Below are 12,622 nucleotides of genomic sequence, written 5' to 3' on the forward strand. Positions count from 1 at the left end.
GTGATGCAAACACCCACCCAGAACCTGCACACGAGCTGATCTCATCGCACCGTCTCTGTAGTAGAAGCCCTTTCGGGTCGCCCTCCCTCCTTGGGCTGCCGCTCAGTCGCTACTCTCGCCCATCGGCCGTCATCTCTTCCAGCAGCGCGTCCTGCCCAAGTCCGCTTTCCTAAAAAGTATAAAATGTGTCTTTAACCTGCGCGTTGTCTGTAATCCACGTGTTCTTCCGGCTGTTTTTCAGTGCATTCCCACAATGCAGCTCTCAATGCTTCTTTGCACACTTTGGAGCTGTTGTGCCATATTCTTCGTCAGTGTCAACGTTTCTGTCCTAGCAGGTAATATCCACTGATTGAAAACACTTTCCTCTACACACACATTGGTATGTTTTTTTCATTGCATTCGCCTTTCCAAAATATTTTCAACCTGCCTCTTCCTGTTTTTTTCATCATTTTGATCTTGGTCCACTTTTATATAACCGGTAGACATTTACTTCTGTGTTTCCCAGTTGTTTCCCCGCGGCGCATATTACTGATTCGTTTCGCGAACCTGTTGTCAGTGATTTTTTATTTGCTCATTTATCCCGAGTCCAAACTAGCAACTCGTTTTTCGTTACGTTTCTTCGAACACATTTGTTGTAGTTCATTTCTCATAGGATATTATAGTGACTGTGCTATCAGCAAATCTGAGACTGTTAATGCGTTCTCGCTTTTAATTTTCTCTTTTTTTGTGTGGCCAAATCGTATTTCATTAAACATCTTCGAACGTCGCCGTGAATGTTTCCACAAGTGTGTGATAGTGCCTTGTCTCTACGGGACCTTTTTGCCAGTATCAAAATGATGTAAAATAAGAATAGGTTTTACCCTTTCTGGCAATCAAACAAGTGTCAAGATGTTGAAACACCAAAATAGATACATTTTGCAAGGCATCAAGTCTGCATTAAGCACACATGCTTGTGACAAAACATGCAAACAAACATGCCCTGAGAATATATGTATTGTCCAGGACAAATCTATTCTTACTTTTCATCAGTGCCTTGTCTGACTCCCCTTTCACAGTAATGTGGCTGGTCCATTAAAAAATAAATATTTTCTAAATATATATTTTATTCAGGCCTTGATTTGTGAGAACCTGGTAACGGAGTTAATTTCTACGGAGTCAAATCCTCTTTCGTAGCCTAGAAAGGGTAGTCAAAATGGTATTTGAAATTCATTGGTATTTTTTTTTATCTTGAATATGATTTATGGAATGTCCAAGTCTCTAGTTGAGAAACGTTTCGTAAAGCTTCGCTCGCTTACCCTCGTGATTGCTTGGTCTCTCAAGCTCTTGTTATTCTCTTTCCAGTGATATTCGTGAACAGTTTTTCAGTGTGCGGTAAGAGGATAATGCGTCTGCAGTTCAAGTCAGTTGTATCGCCCCTTTTTTTCTGAATAGAAGAATGATTGAGGTGCCATTCCGTCAGTGTCGTTTCTACCCCTCTGTAGCGAAGGAAGCGCTTTATTCGTGTTTTCACTCAAATTCACGCTTTGTTTCTCCGGCTACAACATATCTTGACGTGACCACTCAACGCAGGTCGTTTGCTGTGTTGACGCACAAATCCACGCGTGGTTTCGCGGTTATTTTCTGACGTTGCGTTTATTGTGTGTGTGTGTGTACGGCCTGCAGGTGCATTTGCGTTGAGATGTTGCGCAGTAAAGGCAGCGATAGGGGAGAGAAGAGGGGGGGCGGGTAGGTCACTGGGCGTGAGTGGGGGTCTATGTGGGAGGGGGAAGGTGTAGGGTGGCCGTCTGACCTCAGCGAGTGAGTGAGTGTGTGTGTGTGCAGAGGGAGGGGGTGTGTCCCATTGATCACGTATGCGCTCGGCGGTGCGTGTACGTGAGTGTGAGCGATGCCACGTTGGTTCGGGTTCACACTCGGCAGGTGCGCTCGCTCAGTGAAAGTATTTGCGTTGGGACGTATGCAGGTGTGCCCGTGTAGCCCTCTGTGTACGCGTACGTACCATATGCCTCGAGTGGACACAGAGCAGAGGGTCTAAAAAGAGAGAGAGAGAGATAGCCGTAGAGAAAGCTTTGCAACTGAACTACCCAAGCGCTAGATTACCTTTCGACCAAAGTGCTCACGTGTCTGCCAAAGGTAAGGCTTTGTTGACTCAATGCTTTGTCCACATTCACACACATTCACAGAGAAACCTCACACGTATACTCTTCCGCATACACGAATTCCCAGACGAATTGTGAAACATGTGGACATATGTACGTGTGGTCACCTTCACGTATATTGCTTTTGTGAATGGCATCTGGAAAACGTAGCCCGTGATGGTATTGGTAACCGCTCTGCTAGGGCAGCGCCATGTGTCTAAAGCATCCCATAATGCGCTTGAGCAGCGCGAGACTAGTCCATGCTGATGACACTCAAAGAGCCCGATCCATTTCCTTGCCTTTGCTGTTGTAAGACTAACACACAATGTTATGATTCCATGCGTAAATTTTGTATCACTTATTTCTATAATTTACCACCGTTCTAATTTACATTGCTCGTAATATCATTAAATGCCATCGTCACATCTAAGACTGCTTAATAGTTTATCCATTTATATTCCTGACTATTTCATCACTTTTCAGAAAACGTTTGAATAACCTTGGCAAGAGCACGTCTGACTCCCATTCTGATATGTATACATCGATAGTTTCATTGTGCAGTCTAAGTGTAGCTGTTTCCTATTTTGTGCAAGGTTTCTTTTTAAATGTGATCTAGCCCTTGGCTTGTGAGCGCTTGGATAAATGACTCAATTCCCGTTGCAAAGCGGCGCTCAAGGTAAATACTGAACATGCAAAACAAGTCATGCGCAATAAAAAAAAATCAACAATTGAGGATGGTGGTGGCATGGGTAGGTGTTCATCCAGCACTGGATAGATCATGGCTGTGGATGATGTTTGTGTCAGCAGTGCAGATTTGGTTACTTCCATTGTTGTTCACGTTGGTGAACAAGCACGTTTTTTACCGCTTGACAAAGTCATGCTGCTGTTCTGTCCTCCGGACAAGTGAGGCGTTTCACCCAAACGCGCCGTTGGCTCCCTGCCCCCTGTTCAAGTCCAGGCCCTGCCTATAGTCGTCTCTATCTGTCCATCTTTTCTGTGCGGCGTCGTGATATTCAGGTAGATGTATAACACTGATACAAATCCCATTTCTATTGTATTTCACAGTTCCATTTAAAAATAACAAAACAGTCAGCCGCGGTGCTCAAACTCATTGTTAGCACATACAGGCGGTGCTCCAGAAAAGTGCTGGTGCGTTGGCACGCCACTGTATGAACACGCAGGCAAGCTCACGCGTCATGCGATGTTTGCCGTAACACTAAAGAAGTTCATGTGTGGCGTCGTAAAACTCCTTTTATGTCACCGAAGGGTGGTGGTGGCTACGCACGCCTGTAAATTGGTGGCTACGCACGCGCCTGTCATCCAGCACTGTTGAGGCGAGGGTTGGTGGGTCACACGCATATTGTGACCACAAAAAACTCCCTCCCTGTGGCCGTCGCTGAGGTGCCATACCCTGGCTCGTCAGGAGAAGGCAGTACAGCAAGTGGACTAATCGCCATCTGTTTCCACCTCTCTGGGGATATAGCGTTGCCCCCTCGCCTACGTCGGTTTTCCCCGGGTGCTTCGGTCTGCACCCACTTGAATTGGCTGACGTCATCTTAAAATGAAGGGCCCAATGCAGGACCCCTCCTGAAAATGTAGTTCTGGATTTTAGTGCTGGATTTTAACGAACAATTATTTGTTTTTATCTCATATTTTCTCCTATTAACGTTTAATTTGCAATGCATTGGTCAGTTACCAAAATGAAGCCAGTAACATCACCGCAGTGTAAACCATTTCACTGACAGCAGAGCAATTACAGCTGACAGGAAAACAATTTCTGAGACTAAACGGTCAGGCTGCCCTCTTCCAATATTTACGTGTTCACTTCACTCCGGCTTGCACAACATTGGTGTCGTTGTGGTCAATGTCTTGCCTATGGATTATAAATTGTGTACCCTCTTTTATATGCACTATAAGTTGCCATAAACACTTCCCCCAAAATCTTCATCGAGGCTTTTTCATAGCGGAAAAAGACACCGTGAATGATAATTATCGCGGTGAGCGCGTGTTTTTGTAACCTCTCGTACGCCCATGGTAGGGAAAGTCCCTTAAGTTTAATGTACGGAATTATATATGTTTTTTAAAATAGATATATTATTATAATAAAAAAGGCACTACTCTAGTTTGTAACTGTTGATCACTCCATTGCTGGATGAAGGCCGCATCACACCACGTCGGCTCGGTATGCCCAGTGCAGTAAATCGTTATTTGTAAATACCGTAAAGCTAAACATATACAACGCTATATTTTATTTTAAAATAAATGCTGTAAACACACTGGACTGTGTACAGCATCGGACTGTTGCGTTTCACGAGTGCTACATTCCTTATTGAATTACGAGTGGAAACGTTGCCCTGGTGAATAGTTCACCGCCACAAAAGCAATGCGCTTTTTGGCTGCACTCGTGGCCTCATTCGCTTGAACCGTGACCATCAGTGCACAATTTTACATTTGTCAGAAAGACCTTGAGCTCTGGCAGGACTATATTGACGTATCACTTGACGTTGGTGAATGGCGGGAGTGGAACTTGAGTTGTCAGGTTCGTAGCGCAGTACACAAACCGCAGTGCCATCGCCGCAACGCCGAAGTTATAAACAAAAGCTCAGGTTTATTACTGAAACAAATGTTTAATTTCGAGAGGACAGGCGAAAAGGAGCTCATAAACAGAGCCCTTAGAACAAGGGGAGATAAGAGCCCTTTACAATCATCAGAGATTACCAAACATTTGGGGTGGTGAAGCTTGAAGAATGGTGACATTCCTTGGGCCGCACATTAGGAATCTTTGATGTGAGTTTAATCCGTTTGGTATTTAAAGCGTGTGCCACATAACCAACGTTGTGCTCTCATGCTGTGGCGTGTGTGTGTGTCGTGTCCTATTTACAAAATGTGCAGGGCTCGGATCTAAAGCGCCCTGTTGATGAAGTGGCTGAACGTCCGGACATGACTAGTACACCTCGGTCCTGAAGCCCTAGGTGAGCTTTGCCTTTGGGTAGGTTTTTTTGCACGTGACTCCGACTAATGGTGCAGCTTTTACGCTTTTGAACTGCACTTTGAAACTTGCCCTTTAAGGTGTGACCCATGTGGTGCTGAGATCAGGAGTTTTGCAGGTTCATATTAAGTGGATGTTTTTTTGTTTTAAACCAGACAGTCGCATGGAAGCAGATTTGCAAACTTTGACAGAAGGGATCGGCATTAGGTAGGGTTTATTGAAAATTCAGCACCATGTTACTGTCCAAATGTTTCTGTTATTACGTGTACCCAAGTTGAATTAGCAAACGTGTATGTGACGAGAGAATACATAATCATAAATTATCGAGGATATTTAAGTGTTTTCGGACTTCAATTGCGATAAAGAAGTACTGCTGTGTTCTGTTGCTTCAATGCTCATTTCCAAAGGAGCCCCTATCGTAACTTTTATTTACCCATTTGAGAATCCCTTGATAAATTAAGATTGCACTGGAGTAGCGGTAGTCATGTATGAAACTGAGGTATAACATGATTATGGCAAAACAAACAAATATATGTCTCTACTAAACGATCGTAAGAGGAACAGTAATCCACAGAACTGACGTCTGACAAATACACAACAGTTACAATGTCGACCGTTCTCATGGCAGTGAATTTGCATTCGCTTCCGACTGACGTTATTATGGTCTTGGGCCAATCTTGAAATTGCATTCACAGTAGATAATTTGAAAGTGTGGTCTTCACATCTTGGGGCTTGACATCCCTTTAGGCTTACTTTTGGATGTATCTTCACGTGTGTGTGTGTGTTCGTGGCTGTAAAAGGCGCATTGCGCTCCAAACCCAGCGACCCGAGTTCGATTCCCGCTCACGGCCACCAACACCATTGACGATTATCTGAATCGGTCCTGGGCCTCCCCGGGGTCGACTCAGCCTCAAATGAGTATCTGGTGCGGTGTGTAAAAACATCGCCACTCGGGAGACAAAGGCGGCCGGGAGTGGTTGCTGGGCACCCCACCCCCTCGTGTGCCATGCCGGCCTTCGTAGATTTCTGCTCGCTAACAGCACTTGCCCCAAAAGTTTGTTAAGGCTGTACGCGGGATCTTCGTCTTTGTAAAAGGCTCAGAGGGCTTCAGCTGAATTCCACTTTTCACTACCAGTCCCATTCCATACAATGTTAATTGAGCTCACGTGTGTGTGTGTGTGGCCGAAGTCAACGAAGATTACGTGTCCACAAGAGTACACGTAACAAAATACTCCCGGGGTTATCTCTACCAACAAGCCACGGAGGGGAGCGGTGGCGGCGGCGTCGTGGTTGACGCACCGTGCCGTAAACTTTAGCGACGCGAGTTGGATTCCTGGTCGGAGGAGTTGACATCACTGCTGAGTGGTTTCTGAAACTGATTTCTGAATGAATGAAATTAAATTACATTTTGGGAACCGCCCATTCACTGGCCCGCACTGACCAACAAGGTGACCAACATCGCGTGGGAGAGGCTTTTCATCGAGCAGTGACAGAGTGCTGAGAATTAACAAGCCATCGACAAGTGTCAATTATTATTTTGATGACCTACAAACAAAGTAGCTTCCCAGGTCTCTCGTCAGCCGGGTCATTTCTCACTGCTCCGCACTGTAATTCTGTAACACAGTCCACGACTATAATTCACTTGTCACCTGTAAATCTTGTTTCTGACAATCTGCCCACGGGAATGCATGACCTATGCAAGCAGTGCAAATGTGTGTGTTTTTTTTAAAGAAAGTAAAAAGTGAGTCTAAAACTAGAATCAATGACTTAAAGCCGCTCGAACACAAGTTAGGGTACACTGTATTTCGAAAAGTGTTGTATTTTTTGTTGTTGTTCCGCAACGGAGATCTGAGGTTATAAACGACCTCGATAACAACAACACCTGAGCTGGCGGCTGCAAAGGCTACAGATTAACCGAGGGTGGAGCCGATGCAAAGGCCAGCCCTTCGCCCACGACCCCCAGCCCTTAGCCCGCCGAGTCAGTTCCCCCCCCCCCCCCCCAATAACCCCTTAGGATCAGATTCAGGGGCAGACCCTTCACCCTGACCCCCAGTGCCATGCAGGTAGGCCCTAAACAGCCCCCGAGAAGAAAGGGGCGCAAGTTACAGGGGGTGCTGCCCCCCATTGGTTGCTCCCTTTGTGTACTTATTCTGGATTCCGCACTTGCAATTCAGCGGGCAACTGTTGGATTTGATTTCCCTTGCGCCCCAAAGTGCCGCCTACGGGGGTCGACAAAGCAAAGTTGCTCTTCGTTTTTTGAGCATTGTTTTGTTTTTTTGGTAACTTTGTTTGTTCAGCGCGAGTGTGACCGCGCGTAAGTGTCCACGTGTCGCCGCTTCCTCCAAACCCGCACATGATACGGAAGAGCAAAGTGCTCGTGTGTTACGGACAGTGGCGCGCGACGTGCATTTTTTGCTTCCCAGAAAAATCAGTTGCCCGTGTCCTGACAGATGTAAACCACAGTTAATGAATCTAAAGCCGCGCTAAGTACGCAACAACATCGCTTAAAACAACATGCCAGGAGATAGAGCGTGCCGAGTGTATCCCAGTGGCCGATGTTTCATTCTGGTTGTGAGTAGACACTCTGAGTTGGATTTCACGGACACTTTGGATGCGATTCGAGGCTGGCTCTAAATGACCCGCGGTGATTTCCCCACCATGTAATCGTGAGTGTCCTCTGTTTGTACCGTCTGCACTCGGCGTGTTGAGTGGGATCAACTACACGGAGCTCCATCTGCTCTTCCATCATTTGGAATGCCCTAGAAGAGCCAGTGCCGATACAAACGGCCTTTAAAACAACTTTTTTTTACGTCTTTTTTTTTGCGAATTAAAAGAGGCAGAATGTTGGTCCATTGTTTCAGTAACTGTGCATATGTGTAGAATCCTCTACGACTCTCAAAACCGAGCTCCAAAAGTTCGCGGTCATCTCATTTCATGAATCCATTTTTGTCTTTTCCTGATCTTCAAGTGATTTTTTTGAGGTCAATGTTTTGCTTCATCAGATGTTTAAAGGGCTCAATCCTCTTGCACACATCACAGCTGTCACGTACTCGTCTCAACTCCCCAGAACATGGTTACACACTTTACTCGTGCATCTCGTCTTCACAGAGCCCATTACCAACAGTCTTGAAACACCAGTGAACCATTATTGATGTACGTACATACGTATGTATGTTGAACTTCTTTCGCACCGTACGTAGCTAACCGTACTGATCGGAGGTGCGGGGGGGGGGAGAGTTCTGGTCTTGGAGGTACAGTCACAACGTGGATGTATGATTTGTCCCAGATGCCATCGCTTTTTTGCAATGTACACCCTCCCCCTTTATCTCCTTCTATCACAATGTCCTGCTTCTCTTGAGACTGCTGCTGGCTCGTACGAAACCCACTCTGCCGTTATGGACAGCACTTCAGTTGTTCAGGGCAGCACTTTAATGCATTGATTTTATTTTTTTCTCTCTCAAAAATTACTTTATAACCCAACTCGGAGTGTGCGTGTGTTGTTATCGCAGCTGATGATTTCGTGAGGAGGGCGAGTGCAGGGTCGATACTGGGGCCAGGCTACATGGTGGGCTTGGCGTCTATGGATGGGAGGTGAAGAGGGTCTGGGTGGAATGGGGCTTTGTGGGAGAGTGGAGGATATAGTGTGGGGTGGGAGCAGGATTCTTCAGGGGTGCACACGAGGCTGAGCGAGAGGGCTTAGAGCAGCGGTTCTTAACCTGGGGTGCACGCATCCCCTGGGGGTACGCGATGCCCTTTCTGGGCGTGCGAGACGTGGCCGGATTTTTTTTTATAGAAGGTAAATAATCGAAATACAAATTGAGCACGTGCACGCAAGTACAACTTACTTTGTTTCATCAAACTTGTGTATTTATTACCATACGGTTTTTTTTAACATTGCAAGGCTGCGGTGAATGTTAAGAACCACTGGATTAAAGGCAGGAGTGGGCCCTCTCGAATTTCTGTAATTTCAGATGTCCCGTCCTCCTTCGATGTGGCCCAGGTATTGGCACGGAGAGACTTTATGAGTTGACCTATTGGAGTGATGTCGCAGTGTGCGTCGACATGCAGCTATCAAAATGAAACTCTGCCCACTTCACTTGGTGGCTCGCAATACCTCCCAGAATGCATCCTGCACCCGACACAACAAAGATCACGTGCCACACCACACAGAGCACACATCACACCACACTAAACATATGTCACAGTACAGAGTGCACACACCACGGCACAGAACAGATGCGCTGCACATTATAGAACACTCACACCACACAATAACCCATGTGGGGCAATTACACCACGCCACACAGATCGTAGTTGACAACACACTGCACCTCGGAAAGCTTAATTGGCACTGAGAAACTCTTTGCTCGCTAAGATGTTTCTGGCTGCATTCTCTGGCAAATGTAGCATTTACAAAACTTATGACTGATGGCATTAATGAGTCCAGCAGCAAAAAAATGCATTATTGAGCACAGAGGAAAATGTAAAGATGATATTTCTGGCAATGGCCATTCTTCAGACAAGTTTACTCGCCGGTGATGAAGGGCAGACGGCAAAACATGTTTGTATTAGATCTTCCAAATGTACACTTTCGTGGTACAATTTAGAAATGAGATGAATATATCTAAGCACGCGAGTTAAATCAGCAGGCCAGTGTGGGATGCGAACAGACTGCAAAAGCGCGGAGGAATTGAGAGAAAGAAGGAGAGTGGGAGGGAATGAGCGAGTGAGAGGGAGATTGTGCAGCAGAGGGAGTGAGATGGTGCAGCAGTAAGATGGTGCAGCAGCAGCGGGAGATTTCGCAGCAGAGTGAGATTGTGCAGCAGAGGGAGAGAGATGGTGCAACAGAGGGAGTGAGATTGTGCAGCAGTAAGATGGTGCAGCAGCAGAGGGAGATTTCGCAGCAGAGGGAGAGAGATGGTGCAGCAGAGGGAGAGAGATGGTGCAGCAGAGGGAGTGAGATGGTGCAGCAGAGGGAGTGAGATTGTGCAGCAGTGAGATGGTGCAGCAGCAGAGGGAGATTTCGCAGCAGAGGGAGATTGTGCAGCAGAGGGAGAGAGATTGTGCAGCAGAGGGAGGGGGAGGCAGGAGGCAGATCGTGAGAGACAAGGAGGGGAGAGTGAGTGGCCAAAGTGGAGAGTGTGGAATTAAAGTTTGGGATGGAGAGAGTGAGGAGAGAGATTAATATTTCCCACTATAAATAAAGTAAATGTTGAGTTGTTTTCAATATTTTTTTCTCTCCCGAGTTTTGTTTTTTAGTAAAAGCTGCAGTAAGGTAATCACACTGGAATGTTGAAGGAGGGTGGTTGGGTGTATGAAGTTGAAGATTCAGAGTGGGCCGCTGTGCCTTACCTTATTTGGTGAGTTGAAGGCTTCGTAAAGTCAGTGGTGTACATGGCTTACTGTTATGCAACCACCGACTTTGCAAGAAATGAAAGCGTATATCTATGAATTAAATAATAGCATACGACGTTTCGATTGCAACACAAGCAATCGTCATCAAGTATAAATGAAAAGAAAAACAAACTGAGTAAACTTAGAAATATAATGCAATACAACACAGAGAGTCGGCTAACACAACAGTCAACAACCTACCTGGTTGATTACGTTCTTCCAAAGATTTCTAAATTTGAGAGAGAGACAAAACACAGACACGGAAACACACAGACAGACACATAAGCAGAGAGAGACAACACAGAGACACAGAGAGAGAGAGACACACACATAGGCACACATTTTTTCTTTCCACGTGACTTTACCGAAAGAACCAAAGAGTAATTCCTGCTGTCACGAAAGCTCCAAATCAAGTTCGTATCTCCATGACTGTCTTCCGCACTCCAAAAAGGAATTATCCACGCGGAGCGCTGGTGCCATGTGCCCCGGGTCATGCACGACACCAGCGTGTGGGATCTGAAGACAAAAATACAATTTTTATTAATTTTACCTTCTCTTTGGAACCCAGTTCCGTCACATGTGGCCAACTTCCCGACCTTAAATGTGCTTTGTACCCCAATAGAATCAATATAATTAATAAAAAATAAAACTTTTTTTTACACTTTTCGCTGGACTGCTCAAATTTTGTAGAAGAAGGAACGCGAATATGTTAAGCCATGAACAGTGAATAAGCGAGAATGACTTGATGAAAACAAAATACTGAAGAGAATGTCAGATTTAGCTTTGGAAGATGCCTGTTGATCATCTGTAAACGCGGAAGGATGGATGTCTTTAATCAGTGAACAGCATATTGGTAAAGCTACGTGAACTATTGTAGTCACAAACTCGATTCAGCGAGAAAGGGAGCAAAGGTAGAATTATATATTTTTCTGCCTCACTGTATAATGCCTTATACAAACATTGAAGGCTATTGATGACAAGTTAAATAATATATTACGAGTCATCTATCAGTATTCTGCTGTGCTGTCCGGTTAGCGCACTGGGCTTGCGATACAGATTCGATCTCCAGCCTCTGTCCACGCAGGAATATTAAATTGGTTCACCACAGTAAGTTGATCAGTCGGTTTCACGTTGCATGGTAGAGCGTGGGAAACTCCCACCTCTTCCACGAACAGGCCAAACAACCTCTTAGTGCGGTGTTTCTCCAACTTGTTTGGCCCGTGGACGACTCAGCTGATGCAAATCTTTCTCACGGAACACCCAGCCCTTCACCCCTGGAGACAAAAAAAAAACCCATTCACTTCTAACTAGATTCGAAGCTTTCGTGACTGCAGGAATTTAGCTTTGGTTCTTTCGGTAAAGTCACGTAGAAAATAAAATCTAATAATAATAATAGAATACGACGTTTCGGTTGCAACACAAGCAACCGTCGTCAGGTAAGAATGAATGATAGAACACAGACACGGGAACGGCATATTTAAGGCCTCGGCACAGATTCATTGTCCTTCTGTTTGTCTTGATGTGTGTCTCGCTCTGTGTGTCTTTGTGTGTGTCTCTCTCTGCATGTGTGTCTGCCTATGCCGTTCCCGTGTCTGTGTTTTATCATTCATTCTTGCCTGACGATGGTTGCTTGCGTTGCAACCGAAACGTTAGATTCTATTATTATTATTATTTGATTTGATTTTCTACTTGACTTTACCGAACGAACCAAAACCCCATTCACTTCTCTCTCCGAATACCAGTGAGGGTATTTGGATCAAGGTAGTTAGTTTACCAAACTTAATTTATAAATAAAACGCGATGAGTAAAATATTTCGATATAAAGCTTTCCTGACTGCAGGGATTCGTATTCTTGGTTCTTTCGGTAAAGTCACGTAGAAGGGAAACAATAAAATAATAAAATGCTCACGACGTTTCGATTGCAACACAAGCAATCATCATCAAGTGTAAAACCACAGCAAGAAAATTAGATTTTTTTTTAATCAATGTCCGAAACAATGTCAATGTTGTCCGGCGGATCAACCTGCATTTGCATCGCAGCCCAGCGGACCACCTGGGAGGGTCGTGGGGGATGACCCCGGCGGTACCAGGGACCACACGCTGA

The 12,622-nt window shown here is 45.4% G+C and overlaps 1 protein-coding gene across 1 annotated transcript in view; it reads left to right on the top strand.

The window, feature by feature from the left end:
• The first annotated feature begins 1,874 nt into the window (after positions 1 to 1,874).
• LOC144724850 (tensin-1-like) overlaps positions 1,875 to 12,622 on the top strand; it is a 140,187-nt gene continuing 129,439 nt past the window's right edge. Inside the window, exons 1-2 of the mRNA XM_078604201.1 lie at positions 1,875 to 2,130; positions 5,028 to 5,107. The gene's annotated coding sequence lies outside the window, so the exon portion shown is untranslated. The remainder of the gene's footprint in view (positions 2,131 to 5,027; positions 5,108 to 12,622) is intronic.

This window comes from Lampetra planeri, chromosome 2 (assembly GCF_965212315.1).
Source record: "Lampetra planeri chromosome 2, kcLamPlan1.2.h2, whole genome shotgun sequence".
Lineage (NCBI taxonomy): Eukaryota > Metazoa > Chordata > Hyperoartia > Petromyzontiformes > Petromyzontidae > Lampetra > Lampetra planeri.